The sequence below is a fragment of the Formica exsecta genome, unplaced genomic scaffold (genome assembly GCF_003651465.1).
Source record: "Formica exsecta isolate Colony F162 unplaced genomic scaffold, ASM365146v1 scaffold465, whole genome shotgun sequence".
Lineage (NCBI taxonomy): Eukaryota > Metazoa > Arthropoda > Insecta > Hymenoptera > Formicidae > Formica > Formica exsecta.
The window spans coordinates 717,563-735,144 of NW_021851887.1; the positions used below are offsets into that span (position 1 = coordinate 717,563).

Sequence of the window (17,582 nt, forward strand, 5' to 3'; positions counted from 1 at the left end):
CCTCTCCCTCTCTATCTCTCTTTCTCTCACGTTGTCTGAGAGCTGCTGGAAAGCAGCACCTTTCTCTCCACTAACCGGTAGCAACGGAGATTGCGGAATAAACACATACCTGCATATATACACGCGTATATACACACACATTCTCGCGTTACGATATATAAGGTTTGCTGCATAGAATGACATGACCGCGGAGATATATATACGCATTGTGCAGCTTGCTGCTTTTCTCTTGTGTGCGTATTATTATTACTGCCCGAACGCCGGATGCACGAAATTTATGAAATTCTCTCTCGTAAATAAAACAGCTATTTGCATTAGATACTGACGGAGATTCTTTAGTAATTGAATACATTTGTGGAATATCTCTCTGCGAATCTCACATTGAGACAAATCCTTCTTTGACAAGAATTTGCTCATGTGCTAAATATAATTTTCTAATACTAAAACTAAAGATATATAATATATATATATATATACATAAATAAACATATAAATTAAATTAAATGGATTTATTATCGTGTGTGCGCAAAAAAATATCCTTTACAATAATAATTAATTTATAAGAGATTATTAAAAGAGAGATATCTTGTTATATACATATAATATGTAAATTTTATCGCAGACGATTATTATCTACGATTATTATCTACGATTATTAACATTACGGTAACGTCATGGTTTTATAATTGCCTCTCAACGACTAGTATTTAACACGGAATGTTATCTCAATTTTTAAAAGGAACGTGACAAAATGTCCCCAAAGAATCCTTCTTCTGTCACTCTAAGTGACTCAATACAAGTGCCGTGTAGTCTCGTATAAAAGAGTACTGGCCAACCGTAAACGTTTACCAAGGTAAAAGTACATTGTGCACCATCTTTTAAAGCAGGCTGCTACTTACTCCTTCTCCTCCTTTTGATGTCGAGTGGCGAACAGATTGTACCGGAAAGGAACACCGCGCGTGAGAAGACAACTGTCAATAAAAGTGCGAGTAAAAAAATATAAAAGCCAAAAAAGACGAAACGTAGCAAAGAAAGACAGGAAAGAAATTTACAAATTACGATACTTGCAAAAAAAAGAATAAAATATTTTACTATAGTATATTATTTATCATTTTCCTTTCGTCAGGATAAAATTTACATTTTCTCTCCTCGACTATATAATGAGACTATTAATACAAAACATCTGAGAAATATCCCATAAAAATATATTTTTTGATACAGATAAATATTAAAAAAATAATAATTATCAAAATTAGTTACAAAGAGTAAATAAATATGTGCAACATGATGTGCATGCGCGGAAAGCCATCTCTTCGAAATTTTGCACCGATTACCGCAATGTCGAATAAAGGAGATATAACGAAGACTCTCCTCTGGTAGTAACGGAAACTGTAAGCGTTTACCAAGGTAAGGGCGCATTCGCTGTATACCCATTCTTAGGTGGGATAGTCGGTGCACATTACCTTCGTACTTTGAAAAGTGGTGAGCAGATTGCAAGAGAAAAGAATACCGTACCCAAGAGCTGCGCCGTCGACGGAGATAGCGGTAAAAAGAAAACGAACAACGGACAGAACTAAAAGGGGCGCAGATAAGGAGGTGAAAAGAAGGAAATGTCCACCAACAAGTGGAAACTGCGAAAGGAACGAAAAACGAATGCCAAGATCGCGATAGAGGAAGGATGGAGAAGCGGAGGATAGGAAATGGAAGCGAAGAAGAGAACAAGATCTTGAACAAGGATATATCTCGAAAAAAAAGAAGAAAAAAAGAAGTAAGGTTCAGAGAGACGTTTATCGAACGAAATGAGAGTTAGGGTCGCTTGGAGATAAGACAGATTTTCCTCTTCCCCATGATCTTTCCTCACACAATTCTCATTTCATAAGAACGAAAATATTCTGCGAAGGCGTTACTTTCCGTAGCGCGTCTGGCGGCAATAAAACGCAAAACGTCTTTGAAACAGCACCGATCGCACCCCCTTCGCCCCTTCGCATCGCCGGAACACTTGGCACGGAGTGAAAGAGAACAGCAATTCCTCGATGCGCAATGGGGCAACCGTAAACGTTTACCCAGGTAAAGGCTCTCGTTGTAAAATCTTCTCTCAACGCGATAGCGGCAACAGAACGCGACTCACTGCCTCGACCTCGCTGTTGAATTGAGCCAAGCGCGTCTGAGGCGGAAGGTAAGAAAGGCAGAAATAACACAGGATATGGATCTAATGAAAGAAACGAGGATAAGAGGGAGGAAGCGAACAAACATCCAGTTGAAGCGACAAGAACGAAGAAAGACAAACCGTAATAATGTAAATAATGTAGAAGAAAACAGGAATTTAGAAAAGATCGAGAAAATGGCAAATAACGGCATAAAATAGAAAAGCAAAAGATAATATAGAATATGAATTTATATTGAAAAAAACGATGAGAGAAAAAAAGAGAGAGAGAGAGAGAGAGAGCTATCTCTAAGGGTAAGCTAGTATTCACTGGAAAAGAAATGCACAGAGAGATAAACAAAAATCTAAATAATACAATGTAGGAAACGGGACAAGAGAAAGAGAATGAAAAAAAATAACGTTTGTAGATATGAAGAGCGATAAAACGCGATGCAAAAGCCGAAGGTAAAATAAGGAACAGCGCACTTTTTTCCTTTCTTCGAAAAACTAGTGTGACAATCCCCTCCGAAAATTGAGCCACCTTGTACACGAGTCCGCTCTTTATCTCGCTCTCTCGTTTCTTGGATATCACCTTATTACGCAACGCGCGTAATGTCTGCCTGAGGAGCGATATATACGAGTAACATATTGTTGGCGGGACGCACCCTTCATGGCGAGATCGTAAATGTCTCGTGACTTTGCAAGGGCGGTCTCGCTGTAAAGATTGTAACAACGGCTTAGAGCAAGCACCATGAATCTGCTACGCTTTATAGGAAAAAATGGAAAGGAGGTACAAAATCCCGAAAAGAAGATGGAAACTTGAAATCCGCCAATGATTAAAAAATAACTTTCCGGGATAAAAGGTATGATCCGAATTCTCTCGTCTCGATCAAGTTCTTAAAATTCTTAAATTCTAATCTGCGATGCTATTGATTCGACCTAGAAATGACACATAGTTATCTGATTAAATTAAAAATAGTATCCGCAAAATGTTTTTGACGAAAATTGAAGAAAAAAGAACAGGATGTGATTGTACACATTATCCGCATTTATTCCTGTATATGAGCCGGTTATTGCATCAAAAATATTTCGCGATAATGTAACTGACCCAAATATCACACGACACGGAAATGAATCATTATAGAAGTACTGCAAAATGGAAAAATAAAATACTTTAACAATATATTTATTTAACGCAATAATAATACTCTTAAATATAAAATGATAAAATAATTTATCTAAAAGAGTTTGTAAATTTTTCTGTAACAAAAATCAAATTTAATAAAATATAACTGACTATCCCTTTTTTTATATTTAACATATAAAGTTTATGTAATAAAATTAAAGAAATGTAATCCGGTAGATACTTCCAAAGTATTATTTTGAAAGATAACTTTGAGCAAATTTCCTAAGTAACTCAATTATTCAATTCAAAGTATCTATGAGGAAAAGAATATAAATGCATAAAGTTACTTTTCAAGAGAACGTAATTCGAAACTTTTTTTAGCATGATCATTAACTCAGCTCATTTTTTAAAACTTGTTTTTTTTTTATCCAGATTTTTCAATTATAACAGACGGTATGTAATACTACGTATATAGTTCCCATCTTCTTAAACATTTGAAAACATTCGCTTTCGCGTCACCGGAATAAATATTTTTTATTTCAAGTTTTTTCTATTCAGAGAGTTATTTTTCCGCAAAATATTTTTGTCAACTGGTGGATATATTGACAATGTAAGTACCATACAAATCGTTTACTTTGAAAGTGGAGCACGTGGAGTATTTTAAAACATAATCAATTCCGATACATATATATAATTTTAAAAACAAGAATACGAATCAAATATTGATTTTAGCAAGATAGTATACAATAATAAACTGATAAACTCAGTTTTTTAATATAAAATAATTTCAATGCGTTGATTATATCTTATCACACTTATCTCGATTATTCTTCGACCCCTTTTCTTTTTCTTTTCTATTTTCTGCATATATATATACATATATATTTATATTAATGCAATATCTATGTCTTGTATGTCTTCTTTTTCTTCGTATTATTATTAAAAAAAAGATCGTTTTACAGTTTTTTGACTAACTTGAGAAATTTCCTTTTAAAATACGAGAGATACTGCTGTACAACGCGATCGCCGATAATGTCAAGAGACAGATATTTAATAACCTCGCCTCGTTCGCGCGGGGTATCCGATATTTAAGATTATTACTCACGCCTAGCTCATAAATTTTAAACGAGCGCTGCTTCTGTGCCGCAACTGCCGCAGTTACCCTGCAGTGCCTTTCTCGGCGCGCTTAGACCCGAAGGAACTCCGTGACTCCGAGTTTCCGGCAGGCCGTGTGATCGGCGACTTGTGGACACCGAGAGCACTTCTCCAAGTTTGCGGCACGGTCTTAACGAGGCAAGATCCCTTCCTCTCCCAGCTGAAACGACTCATCCAAGCTTTCGGGTTAAGACGCTCTTTACGAACTGGATTTCACACATGCAAACACGTCCGCCAATTGGATGAGTCGCTACCAGTTGTCCTAAAGTAAACCTACTTACAAAAGGCAATTTGTTTAAATCCTCAAGCCTTCAGGGCTCACCTTATCTTTTGTTTTTATTCAAAATCCAGACGACTTAAACTCTTGTAATTATTACCCCATCATCAATTTTAAGACTAGTAGAGAGAGAAAGATAGAGGTGCAAATGTCAAAATTCTGATCTGACAATAATAGAAAAGATGTGTATATGTAAGCAGACAAAATAATTTTGGCAAACAGAAAATTAATTTATTAAGATTGGAAATTACATTGCAAAATGCAATGTAATAAAAAAAATAATTTAAAATAATAATTAAATATTATCGTTATTATTTTGAAATTTTAAATGTCAAGTTGAGAAATAAATTAAACTTTCACAATCACCTTCCACAAACACATAATTGTTCTATATCAAAAAATATCATTAAAAATGTCAAAGTTAATTGCTATTAAATAATGTAATCATAAAAACAGAGATTTCCGCATTAAAGAAATTTGCGTCTACCAAAATGAAGCTTCAATGTCTACATTTATCGTCAAGTCCATTATTATATCGTGTACAAAGATTTATAGTCCTTTTTTATAACCTCTGCATCTCTTATTGCTGTTTTATCGGCCATTCGCGGCGAAACTTTCTTTCTCCGATATATTACCGTATCTCTTTTTTCGATATCGCTTCATCTGTGCCGCGTGCTGCAAGACTATTATGAGATGTTTAATAAAAAGATCACGGCATACACACACACACACACGGCGCTATTATTGCATATTTGCACAATGGGATTATAATGTTTTGTAAAAATGCCATTTCGCATGCATCACGGTAGAATTAATTATAAAACCGGACGAGAAATATGCGTGTCCTCTTATCTTGAAATTCGCAATTTACGCATAGCGCAAAAGGAACTAATCCAGTTTACTTTTTATCTCACGCATGAACTCGTACTCGCATAGTCTAAAAATATTTCGAGTCCTGTACGCGCGCGCACTACCTCCAATTTTATGGTATGTCAACAAAACGCCGGTTGCATTTTATTTACTGAAAATGTTGAAGTTTTTCTCTCTTTTCGTAGCCTTTTATCCAAATAATCTTCACTATTGCACTCGTATATCGTTAACGCAGCGAGATAATTAAAAACGTGTACTAATTATTGAGTGCACGCGCTTCGAAAACACATAATGCTATGCATTAAAATTTTATATTAACGCAGTCTATTGTACCGCGAGTTTATTTATATTTTTATTCAAACATGGATGAATTATTTAAAATCACATCGCTCACTGAGATCGCGATCTAAACAAGTATTTTATCCGGTTCTATCCTAACTAAAATCGTGCATATCGTTTACTTCCTCCTCTAATAGAGAAACTCGCTAGGAACTTGTGATAGAACTCTAATTTCACGATCGTTTGCAAGCAATTCACGATTCCGCGAATCCGCAACTCGCGTACAAAGGAAGATTTGAAATCTCGCGACTTTGCGCGAGATAGTATTTAGTTTGATAGAATCGCCGAGAGAGTCTCCGTATATATATCCTCGTTCGCAAATCCGACCGAGAAACCTGAAATTTTCTCCCGAGCGCTCCGCGCGGCACGCAGCAACGCAGAGTGGTGGCATTCCCGAGATTCCTGCTTACCTCGCTCGATCGTTCGACAGGTATTTGACGTGCCGTATCTCGTATGTTGGAATAGCTCAGCCATCTCTTCGTGATCATCATTCACATTTCAACGTTGCCGTTGATTCGCGCAATTGAAACCGAGACTTCGTTCCGGACCGAATGGAAATTGAAACGGCGTAATTAAGCAGCGATAGCGAATCGCACGGATAATGGTGAAAACCGCAAATCCAAATGCACCTATGATCCACCGTCGAAATATACGACGTACATTAAAAATATCATTATTACACTTGCTTTCGAACGATTGCAATTCAAAGCCGATCTTTATGCATAATTTTTTTGTTTTAAGAACGTTAAATATATTTAAAGTTAAGCGACATTATAATAAGAAGATTAAATTTCATTGAAACAAACTATAAATAAATTTTTTGAGACCTATTTGATTTTAAGTTCAATGCGATCAAAATAAAATTCTAAAATTTTCAACCTCTCGTATATATAATATTTTTAATTCAAAATATCATATATATATGTATTCGATATCAATTAAGTATTCTCTGTAGCCTGATATGCCAGCATTTAAAATTTTTCAATTTATCCCCATTTTTCTTTTGTATTTATTTAATACACAAGTGATGAACATTGCAATGGCTTAATAGCAATATCGGTCATTGTTAACTGTATTATCGTAATTAGAACCGCGATATTGGTATTCTGAGGGATTCCTGAAGCTTGACGTACTATAACCACGCGACATAATTTACGGAAATAGCTTGGCGATCGCGGTTGACATAGCTTTGATAATGTCATTAAATGTGTATGCTACAGTCCAAGCACGCATTGTGGATTTATTTTGCGCGACAATAAAGCGTTTCTAACAAAAGCTTTTGCAAAAATTCAAGCAATAATAGAATGAGAAAGAAAAATGTGAAAGATAAAAGATTTAATTATTTTATTTATGAATAATGCTAAACTTTATTTTAAAAAATGACAATAAATTACGCGAAAATCATTCTCTAATGAGTTTTACACGAAATCTTTTTTCGAGTAAAAAAAGAATTTCGTTTCTCTCAAAAAGGTTTAATTAAAAGTGAAATGTGCAGAAGAGAAATATGCAGAAAAAATGTGCACGGTATAATGTAATCGAATAATCGAGACTCTAATAATAAGACAATATAATGACATTAAAAACTATGATAAAATTATTAATCGCCAATTTATAATAATTATCGGAAAAAAATGGTTGCTGTAATTATTTAATTGTCTGAGTGTTATATCATTATTCATCAGTTTAACTTTACATGAATTACTTTCTACTTTAGGTCAAGAAATGTCGTCTTAAAAAATATCATCATTAAGATTGAACAAACGATAACATGACAATGCTGCAGATTATATTGATGCAATTGCCGCAATTGATGTTTCATCGCCGTTATACGTTGTCGAAGAAAAAAAAAAGTGTTACCTTACATTTCGGGAAGTCCCGATACCGTTCTCGCGCAAAGTATCCCGTGCACAAACACTTTTAGTCGTGAGTCGCCGGCGAACGTGAGAAGTAAAGCAATGAACGTCGCCGTAGAAAACGAAGTGAATGGACCGTCTCGGCCGAACGATAAGTATGATAAGCCGTCGCGCAAATCTCACGAATTTCGACTGTCGCATATAATTTAACGATCCGAGTCACCGTTCGGCGTTATCGTCGCCGATTTGCAGAAGAAATCGTCGACGACGATGAGAGGAAACGGCTGCGACAACGACATCGCTGTATGTTTGCGTCCTGCAGCCGGCACATGGCTCGATGGCGATTCGTGAAAATGAAATCTTCGCGGAAAAATCATCTCCCGCTCCCCTCTCGCTCCTTTCCATCCTATAAAACGCACATCGTCGTCCGCCACCGCGCTTTCCCCTCCCTGCAACCTCGTTTTCTGAACCGATTCGCCGGGTCAAATCATTGTTTTCATATATATACACAAACGTATCAGAAAATATATATAGCCTCCCTCTCATTACTTAACAGAATTATATTGAAAATAAATTACTGGCTTTCATTATAAAACTAAATTAAAATAGCATATATAAAAATCATCTAAAATAAGCAACACGAGTATTTTTTTAAAAACAACAAAAAATTAATTTTAATATTTTTCTTATTATCAAAAATCTTCGAAGAAGATTTAAAAATCGATGAAGGTTTTGCCGCTTATTTAAGTCACGCAAAATGAAAGATCAACCAGTATGAACGAATTGGAGCACAGAATGGAGGCAATGCCTCCCCTAGTTCGGTTTACGGAGCACGTAGTGTCGCAGTCAAGGCTGACCTACATATAGGCTGCACCACTGTCTGATCCCATGTAGAGCCGCTCTACTAGCGTCGGCTTAACGCCGACTACTATCAGAACTCGCGCATTACATGGCCGACATTTCATGCAGTTCCCCGAAAATCTTTTCGACCAACATTTGTGCGAATCATATTCTTTCACTAAAAATATTAAGATAAATTTTCTAAAACATATAGTTTTCTTTATATCGTTGGAAAGGATAATGTCGATTTCTTCATATGCTCCTCATTGATTACTTCAAGAAATATCCCGAGAATATATCGTCTCATTTATTGACAATAATTGGAAAATTAATGTAAAGCGATGTATTTATGCGTAAAATATCAAATCCCGATTAACTCCAATGTATATACATATAGAATTAAATAAAATAATGTATAAATATGAATACATACAATTATAAAATTTATTAGATTATATAGATATTAAATTATGATAATATTAAAATTTAATTATTATAAAATAATTACATATAATGTATGAATATATAAATAAACAAATCAAATTTCCATCGAAAAAGTTAAAATACTCAACTACTGAAACACTCATTCTATTTGGAACATATTGTCGTTTTTTTATGTAAATATTTTTTAAAATGTGTATTTTTTTTTTAAATATAAAAAATGGAAAGAGTAAAATTGTTGTGACTCGTTGGCACGTTTTTACAACTCCAATGGGAATCTCGGCGATTGGCCAATCTCTGAAGACAGTCGACAGCGCGTGACTGTCGCTTATCGGATGAAAATCGTACGAACAAAGAAATCGACATTATATGACGTTCGAGCTCAGCGAACGTTCGATCGGAAGTCTCCAAGGAATTTAATGCGAATGATCCCCCGGTATCGCCGCCAGTTGGAAGGCGCCGTGTCGAGATATAAGGCGCCTCTCTGAGCGATATTTTTTTTTTCTGCTATCATAAATCGGACGTGAACTGCTCCCCGGGGAGCAACTCGATGATCGAGAAAGTTTTGCAGATTGCTCTGACGTATTTGTCCCCATTGCTCTACGAAGTTGCTCACGTCTTTTCCGCGCACATTCTCATACGAAACAAAAGATTTTAGAAAAGTTATACGTGAAAGTATGCACTTTGCAATAACGTAAACTTTATTTAAATTATTGTGATAAATTTAATATGGTCCAAGAGATTCAAATTAATTTAATAAGATTACAAATGTGAAAAGAAACTAAGTATATTATTAAAAATGTTCAGAGAGCGAAAGAAAGAGAGAGAAAGAAAAAGAAAAAGAAGTAAATGATAATAAGTAAAAGTTTTACGAGATATTTTACGAAGAATGAAACATAAAAGAGAGATAAGTCTGAAAATTTCTCTTTACATAGTTTCTCCTTCTCCTATGTACATAATGAAAATGTATAAGGGCGAAACACATCTTCTGTATGCAAACTTCGCGCGCACATCGATTATGGTGGCCGCTGTATCGCGGTATGCGAACATTCCCCCTAGCTCTCGCGACAATAACGTAAATCGTCGAAACTGTCGTAATCCTCGCGCACGAGCAAACTTTAACAATTATATTTAATACGATATAGGTCCGGCAGAGAGAGAGAGAGAGAGAGAGAGAGAGAGAGAGAGAGAGAGAGCGAGAAAGGGAGAGTCAACACATGGAGAAAGCGCGATACAGTGCTACCCGGACGACGGGAGAGAGCGAGAATAAATATTCTCTCTCTCTCTCTCTCTAGCAGTGATATCATAAGCCATAGATACCCGGCGGTACCAATGCAGTTCGGAACTCATACCGGCCGCGCCAGCATTTCTCGCTGTGCGACCACCAACCCCAGGTGAAATCTACCTCCCCTTGGTATAACCCCGTTCTATTCACATCGTTCCCCCCGTCCCTACCCTATCCTCGTTTCTGTACCGCTATGCGGCAAAGTCTAATCAAATTTAATAACTTTTGTACTGCTCGCGCTTCGCTCGTCCTATGAAGCCGACGACCACCCTCTCCTCCTCTCGCCTTCCACCCCTCTCGTCGTCCAACTCTCATTCTTGTTAGTCTATTTCTCATTCCCTGCCTATCTATTTCCCTTTTACCGTCGGGTTCCAGTTCTATCTACTTCCTACCGTGTGGTCTTCGTCACGTTATAAACTTGTACCTCTCGCAGCGGAACCACTGAGTACCACAGATTTATGACGGCGACATGCCAGACCTGCTGAAACAACCCCTCGATCTGCCTGCGACTCCATTTTCTACAGATTCGTCGCCATCTGTTCGCGATCTTCCCTCTTTTTATTTCGACCGTCTGGTGTTTCGTGAATTTCGCCGATAACATTGACCAAATCTTGTTTCGACAAGCAAAACATTCTAAAAATTACTGAACAATATGCTACACGATATTCGTTTTAGTCCGAATAACCTGTTATTTGAACAACGTCATCAGTTATTATATCCATTTTATTTTTGGACTGTAACATTTGCCTTAATAGCAATTTTATTTTTAACACAGCAGCGTTCTTTACCAGTACTATTAGAATCTAAAGTTCTCTATATTTAGTAAAATCAGGTTTAATAAATAGTAAAATCGATTATACAAAACGATGAATATCTAAAATAATATTTTAAAATTGTACTTCAATAATATGGATTTATAAGCTAATCTTATATCTAATATGTTTATTAATACTGATCATTTCCGTAAAAAATTCCAACTGGTATTTTAACTATTATCTTTTCGTAACAGCAAAGTCACATGTTGACATAAATAGAACAATCTGATTGAACTACAGCATATAAGATTTCCGCAGTCGTGATTGAAATTGACTTTTCGCTTGGTCATGAAATATCGGAAAATTCATTCAAGCGTTTTGAATACTCTACGAACGTTCATAATAATAGTATAACTGACGAAAAACGGGATCATTCCGAATAATTCCGTAATAGCTCTCCTGTTATCGCACAAAAGGCGGACAACTCGGTCACGAAGTAAGATTAAGCTCCTTGTTATCCAAAAATACAATAGCGCCGAAAATACAACACCGATTCAATCTTGTTAAAAAAATATTAAAAAAAGATCTGGAATTTTTATTAATCTAACCATATCGATTATTAAGTCTCGGCGCAAAGATGTACGCGAAAAGGTATGCCCGTATCCGTACGCACTCGATATACATGTATTAGAGCACGGAATCGAAAGCCGGGCGGAGAATGGCGACATTAAACCCGAGAGCAGAATAGCCGTATCCGGATTTCAAACGCGACCACACACCTATTTTGTAACAGTTATATCAGCGGCCAATCCTTTCCCTCCCTCACTCTCACCCTCTCACTCTTTCTCTCTCTCTCTCTCTCTCTCTCTCTCTGTCTGTCTCACCCTTCTGGTTTGCTGGCACTATTCTCAATCCGATCCGTGTGTGTTGTGCACTGTTTTCACCCAGCCCACGAACCACTGCGCGATTCTCACGGATTTACCAATAATGTTGCATGCTATGCCGATATAGGTACACCAACACGTATACGGGAAGATATGGATGAGCGGTCGGGTAGCTAAATCGACCTATCGCCCAGTAACTACAGATTAGTGTTATCAGACCGTTACAACGCGAAAGCGTGGTTTACCTTGACACTGGCGAGGCGCGAGATCGATAGCAGCCAAGAATTGCAAAAGTCGTTGCTCTGGCAATCGGATCTAATGCATCCGCTAATAAAGCGTTGATATTTCGTGTTTTTTTTTCAATACGAGCAAAACATCCATAATTTTAAATAATGTCGTGTTAATTTTTCTGTCGTTCAGGACGGAATAACGAAATTGCTAAGTGAAAAGATTAACGATTTTGCTGTTCATCGATCAAACGATGTGTCGATATAAAGACGGGTAAGGTGCACGATTATCATGTATGTATATATTGTAATATATATGCAGGATATTTTCTGAGATCTACATCCTCTACGTCATCAATCACCTGACGTTGTTGTACTCGACATTATTCATGCTTCTAAATCACGCTAACGCGTTTACTTCTATCGCTAGATAAAACCAGCGAAATAGCAACGACGCGACGGCTATTACTCAGACAACAATATTGGTTTTCTAACGCGACATGTAAATGCGAGAAATCCATTCTACGCGTCGCGACGAAATAATATCTATGCAAAAAAATTATGATAGAAGCAGATATAAAAAGGTCGCTCATTAAGAAGTTGCAAGCTCGACATTCTCATGAACATAACGAGGAATGGAATATGAGAAGATAGTTGTAAAAGCTCATTACGCAAAAAAAAAGAGCGAAAGGAAACAAAGCATAATTTCAAAAAAATTACTAGTTTAATAAAATTTCAAAGATTAACTATGTAAATATAAAAACTAATTATAAATTTGTTAATTACTGTATTTCGATGCTTTTGACAATTTTTTGCTTTAAATCCCACTGTAAGATCTCGTCTTTCGAACATGTTTACTTCTACGGGGTCCCATAGATTCCTCCAAATTACATTGTAGCTCTTTCTCAGAATTCTTCCCTAATGTATAACTTCTGATGCACTCTGTTTACGTATTTTAAATATTGTTTCTAATACACATGTACATAACAGAGTTATAATGCAGTTGACAAATCACGTTATTAATCGGTTGCTTTATTGCGGGAACTTATAGTTATATTCGGTCCGATAATACGCTATATCGGATTACGGATACTATATAACAATGCTCAAGTTTTTCACAAATATAACAACAAATGAAATGAAATGATAATAGGGATAAGGATTGTTAAACTCTGACCAAAGTGTAATAAGTTTGGGCGAATTGAGTATTCGTTGTAAACGCGATGCAGTGACTATTGTGTGTAGATTTTACGCCCCTCCAGAAACGTAGCTTGTTGCGGGATACCACAGTTTAATTATACTATACCACAAACTATAAACGAACGTTTGGATACACGAAATATTTTCTTATGCGAAAACAGATTGGGTATTACTATATACGTACCGATAATTTTAGAATATTCACCGTATTTTGTGGTAACAACCACATATTGAAATAATACGTAATACCTACAATCCGCTTATATTTCGCGAAGGTAATCACTTTATATAATCTTAATCGACAATTTATTAGACAATAAACAATTAAAATTTATGTAATCTGTAATTTAATATAAAATTGAAAAGTAATTACTATATAATACAGATAAATATCACCATACCATTTAACATTATTGTTATTATATTTATGAAATTCTGAGAAAATATTGTATATATATTTTTGAACGAACCTTAATCCTACCTTTCGCACAAAACTGAAATAAAGGATTTATAATTGGATGTTATATAAATAAGTTAATCGATAATGGCTATCTATCATCGATGAAATTATAGAGACAGAAAATACGGATATTTACCAAATATAGCTATTCATTATTATCAAAATCGAGCGTTCATTAAAATTTATTGACGTCGCGTCGATACTCGAAGATTCAAGATATATTAAATATTGCAACTGACCATCGTAATAATCTGTCGAACAGTATCTGTGATAAATTGAAACCTAGATCGACGATCGCGAATACGGATTGGGTACTTCCAAGGACTTCGAGCTCAAGCAAATTGACAGTAAATCTGTCCCCGATAGGCGTTGATGGCGTTCTAACTGAACGACGCAAATTCATTAGTCGATCCGATTTGACACGGGGAAATGATATGAATGGACACTGAGAGAGTTATCTTGAGAGAGTGAACAGATTGGAAACTTCTATCATATAGAGTGGAAACATAACAGTTTCCACATCTGCAAATGAATATTCATCGAACGCATTGCATTTCCTACACTGATGAGTTTAAGATTAAAAATAATGTAAGATATATTGATAACGAAAAAAATGTTATTCACAAAATTTCTTTATATACTTGAAAAAAGCTAGATAATTGAAAAGTTAAAATAAAAAAAAATAAAAACTAATACGAGAAAGTTAAAAGCACAGAAAATTAAAAACTTAAAAATTGAAACGTTCTTGCGTGAAATAGTAGCTTTTGTATATATTTATTATATCCTTTGACATCCTAAAAAGCGGTTGATTCGTATTGACATTTTCTTTTCTTTTCTCTTTGTATACTTTCTTAAAATTTCTGAATTATCCAAGAATTATTATTATTATAAATATTAATATTAATCTCATATATAAATATTTTGGTTAATTTGACAATAATTATTAATTTAACATCAATCAGGCAACTTTTCGTAAAATAATAATAACTCGTATATATACAATAATATTAATTATCTTACTATTTTAATTACTTATCGTAAATTTGTACAGGACAATCTTTAATATGCACCAGTGCGCACTAGTGTATTTAATTGAATTCTGAATAGACATAAAAAATATCAAAAATCACAAATAAAAAGTTAAATCAATTATAACTGCATTTGATATCAAAGTTTTAACCACAGATAGGTTTTCCACGCGGTCATTTTTATATCAAACTAACAATAGTCCGTGCATCGAATTGTTTAAATTGTTCGAATGGTATTTTTTCGATATACACAAATGACTTTAGTTATTCGCATTTTTGCAAAAAGTAAAATGTATTATTATATATACACTCATAATTTTATACTTAAAACCCTTTATGACATTAAAAATTTCATGTCAAGATTTCATTGGATTAAACTAAAAAACAAAATAATGTTTTTGCACAGTTAATTAAATGCAGCCGCTAAAAACCCATCTTGTGTATATATAGTCAGAAATATTCTGAAAATTTTTATAGGATCCTTTGAATACGTACTTTATATTATTATGCTAAAATAGACGCGTTGTAAGTTTTTACATGGCGTAATGTTACGAGAAAAATACGTCGCAAAAAACGCGACTGTAGGCGACACGTCCGATGGAGCATAGGGGCGGGATGCCTTTTTGCCGTGTTGTTCTAAACGAACGCCAGGAAAACCAGCATGGACCGGACGACTTAACGCAGAAAAAGGGCGGCCTTGCTTGGCATGCTTTTCACGCCGCTGCAACGCGAGATGGCGAATGGCTGTTTCTCGCAGCAGCCGTTTAAACGGTCGTCCTCGACGCACGCATATATACACGAATAATGTTTTATATACGAAAGTACAAAGAGTAAAAAAAAAAAAAAAAAGAGAGAGCAAAGAGTTTATATGCAGTCGAATTTATATTGTCTATATTTATATATCTACGCATGCAGCTTCTAGCCTCGCCTTGGTATCTCATGGGAAAAACGTTGCGAGAGTACCTACTTATTCTGGTTTTCCGCCGACTATATCTACCGTATCTACTTTGTATGTATGTGCTTGTGTATGTTACATTCTCTCTCCCCGATAAACATTTCTTTTAGCCTAGGAATTTTTCCCGACGTTACTGCGAATGTATTTTCTATCGTTGGGGGAGCGAATTCTTTCTACGGAGATAAACCTTTTCGATGATCTCCCATTCGCCAAAGATCGCGATATCTATGTTAAAAAACACTATCCTCGAGCTACGAGAGTTTCCTTTTAATTTAGTAAGATTATTAACTTTTTTCTCTCACACAAAAAAAATTTTATAAATGATTTTCGTAAATTGACATTAAAACAGTAAACTAAACTCTAATAAAAGAGGAGCGGATGACCATCGAAGCTGCATATATTGTATATAAAACTTTTAAAAAACTTTTTAATTAAATTAAAATGTTACATAATATTTGCTTTGAAACAACCAGTGACTCCTAAAAATTGAAAAGTAATTTGTCACATCTGTCCTCAAATAAAAGCTGAATGAAATTGCTGAAAGATAAATTAAAAAATGAACCAAATGTAATTTGGTTCCTTATTTATTGAAAAGCACTCTTAAATTATAAAATGTTAGAAAATTGTTATAATCGTATTCTTGCCGACAACTCGATAATTAATTAATTATTCAATGCTTTACGTGACCGCACAATTTCGGCTGGACAGAAACCAGAAACTTCGAAGCACGTTGGAGAGAGAGAGAGAGAGAGAGAAAGCTTAATGCCAAATATATTAGCTTATTAAACTATGTTCCAGACATAACAGAACTTAACCAGAAAAGACTAAAATCAGATTAATATTTTAATCATAAAACAATGTTATTATAAGATTAAAGACAAAAAATTTTTTTTACTGAGATAAATATTTATAAAGCTAATTTTTATAAGCGATAAAGAGAGTATGTATCTCTATTTAATCTCTATTTCATTCTCTATAAAATTCCGAATTAAATTAACGTTCTGCCGCATTTCTAATATATGTGGTACATATCTATGGAGAGATAAAAACATTAAATAAAAAAGTATTAAAATAAATATAAAACTAATTTTTGTGTATCCTTCGAAATAAGAAAATGATTTTAAAAAATTATTTTTTGAAAATAATTTAAAACTTTAAATGTAATTTAAAAAATATATTTTTAGCGTAATTATGTTAAAATCACATCTGAACATAACAATTTAAATTTAAAGAGATAATTCCCACCAGTAAAAACGTTGCCATAAAAATCAAATAACAATGCTTTCCATGATAGCAAGAATGTATGCCGAAAATACAACAGTCGCTGAGAAAAAAATGTAGCGCTACCCATATGGTTGGATATCCCATATCCCATGCATCAACGTTCGAATTCAGCTTCATCAATTAGCAGTAGATACAGCTGTTACATACAAACAACTGTCTCATTATTACAATTAAAGTCTACCACATCGCGGATTCTATTACAAACCGTTAACAAACAGTAATATACTAACGGGCGAGATCGCGAAGCGAATTCGGTGGTCTAATATGTCAGATAGGTTTTCGGTTTCCGCGCGATTGCTCGACATATCCGTGTCGGTGTGACTCGATCTGCCATTGCGTTCGCTGATGCTTCGGTAGAAAAATCCTCGAATAAAAATCGTAGATTTGGTTCGATTCGGTAAATATACCGTGTATTGTGAATCTATCTCAGTGTCAGCCGGCCGACTAACGCGAAAACACG

General features: G+C 35.0%; 2 protein-coding genes across 10 annotated transcripts in view; one reads left to right on the forward strand and one right to left on the reverse strand.

Moving 5' to 3' along the window:
* Positions 1-17,582, forward strand: part of LOC115241062 (UDP-glucuronosyltransferase 2B31-like) — a 403,584-nt gene that overhangs the window by 286,921 nt on the left and 99,081 nt on the right. The gene's annotated exons all lie outside the window — the stretch shown is intronic.
* LOC115241064 (lachesin-like) overlaps positions 1-17,582 on the reverse strand; it is a 293,937-nt gene that overhangs the window by 212,463 nt on the left and 63,892 nt on the right. The gene's annotated exons all lie outside the window — the stretch shown is intronic.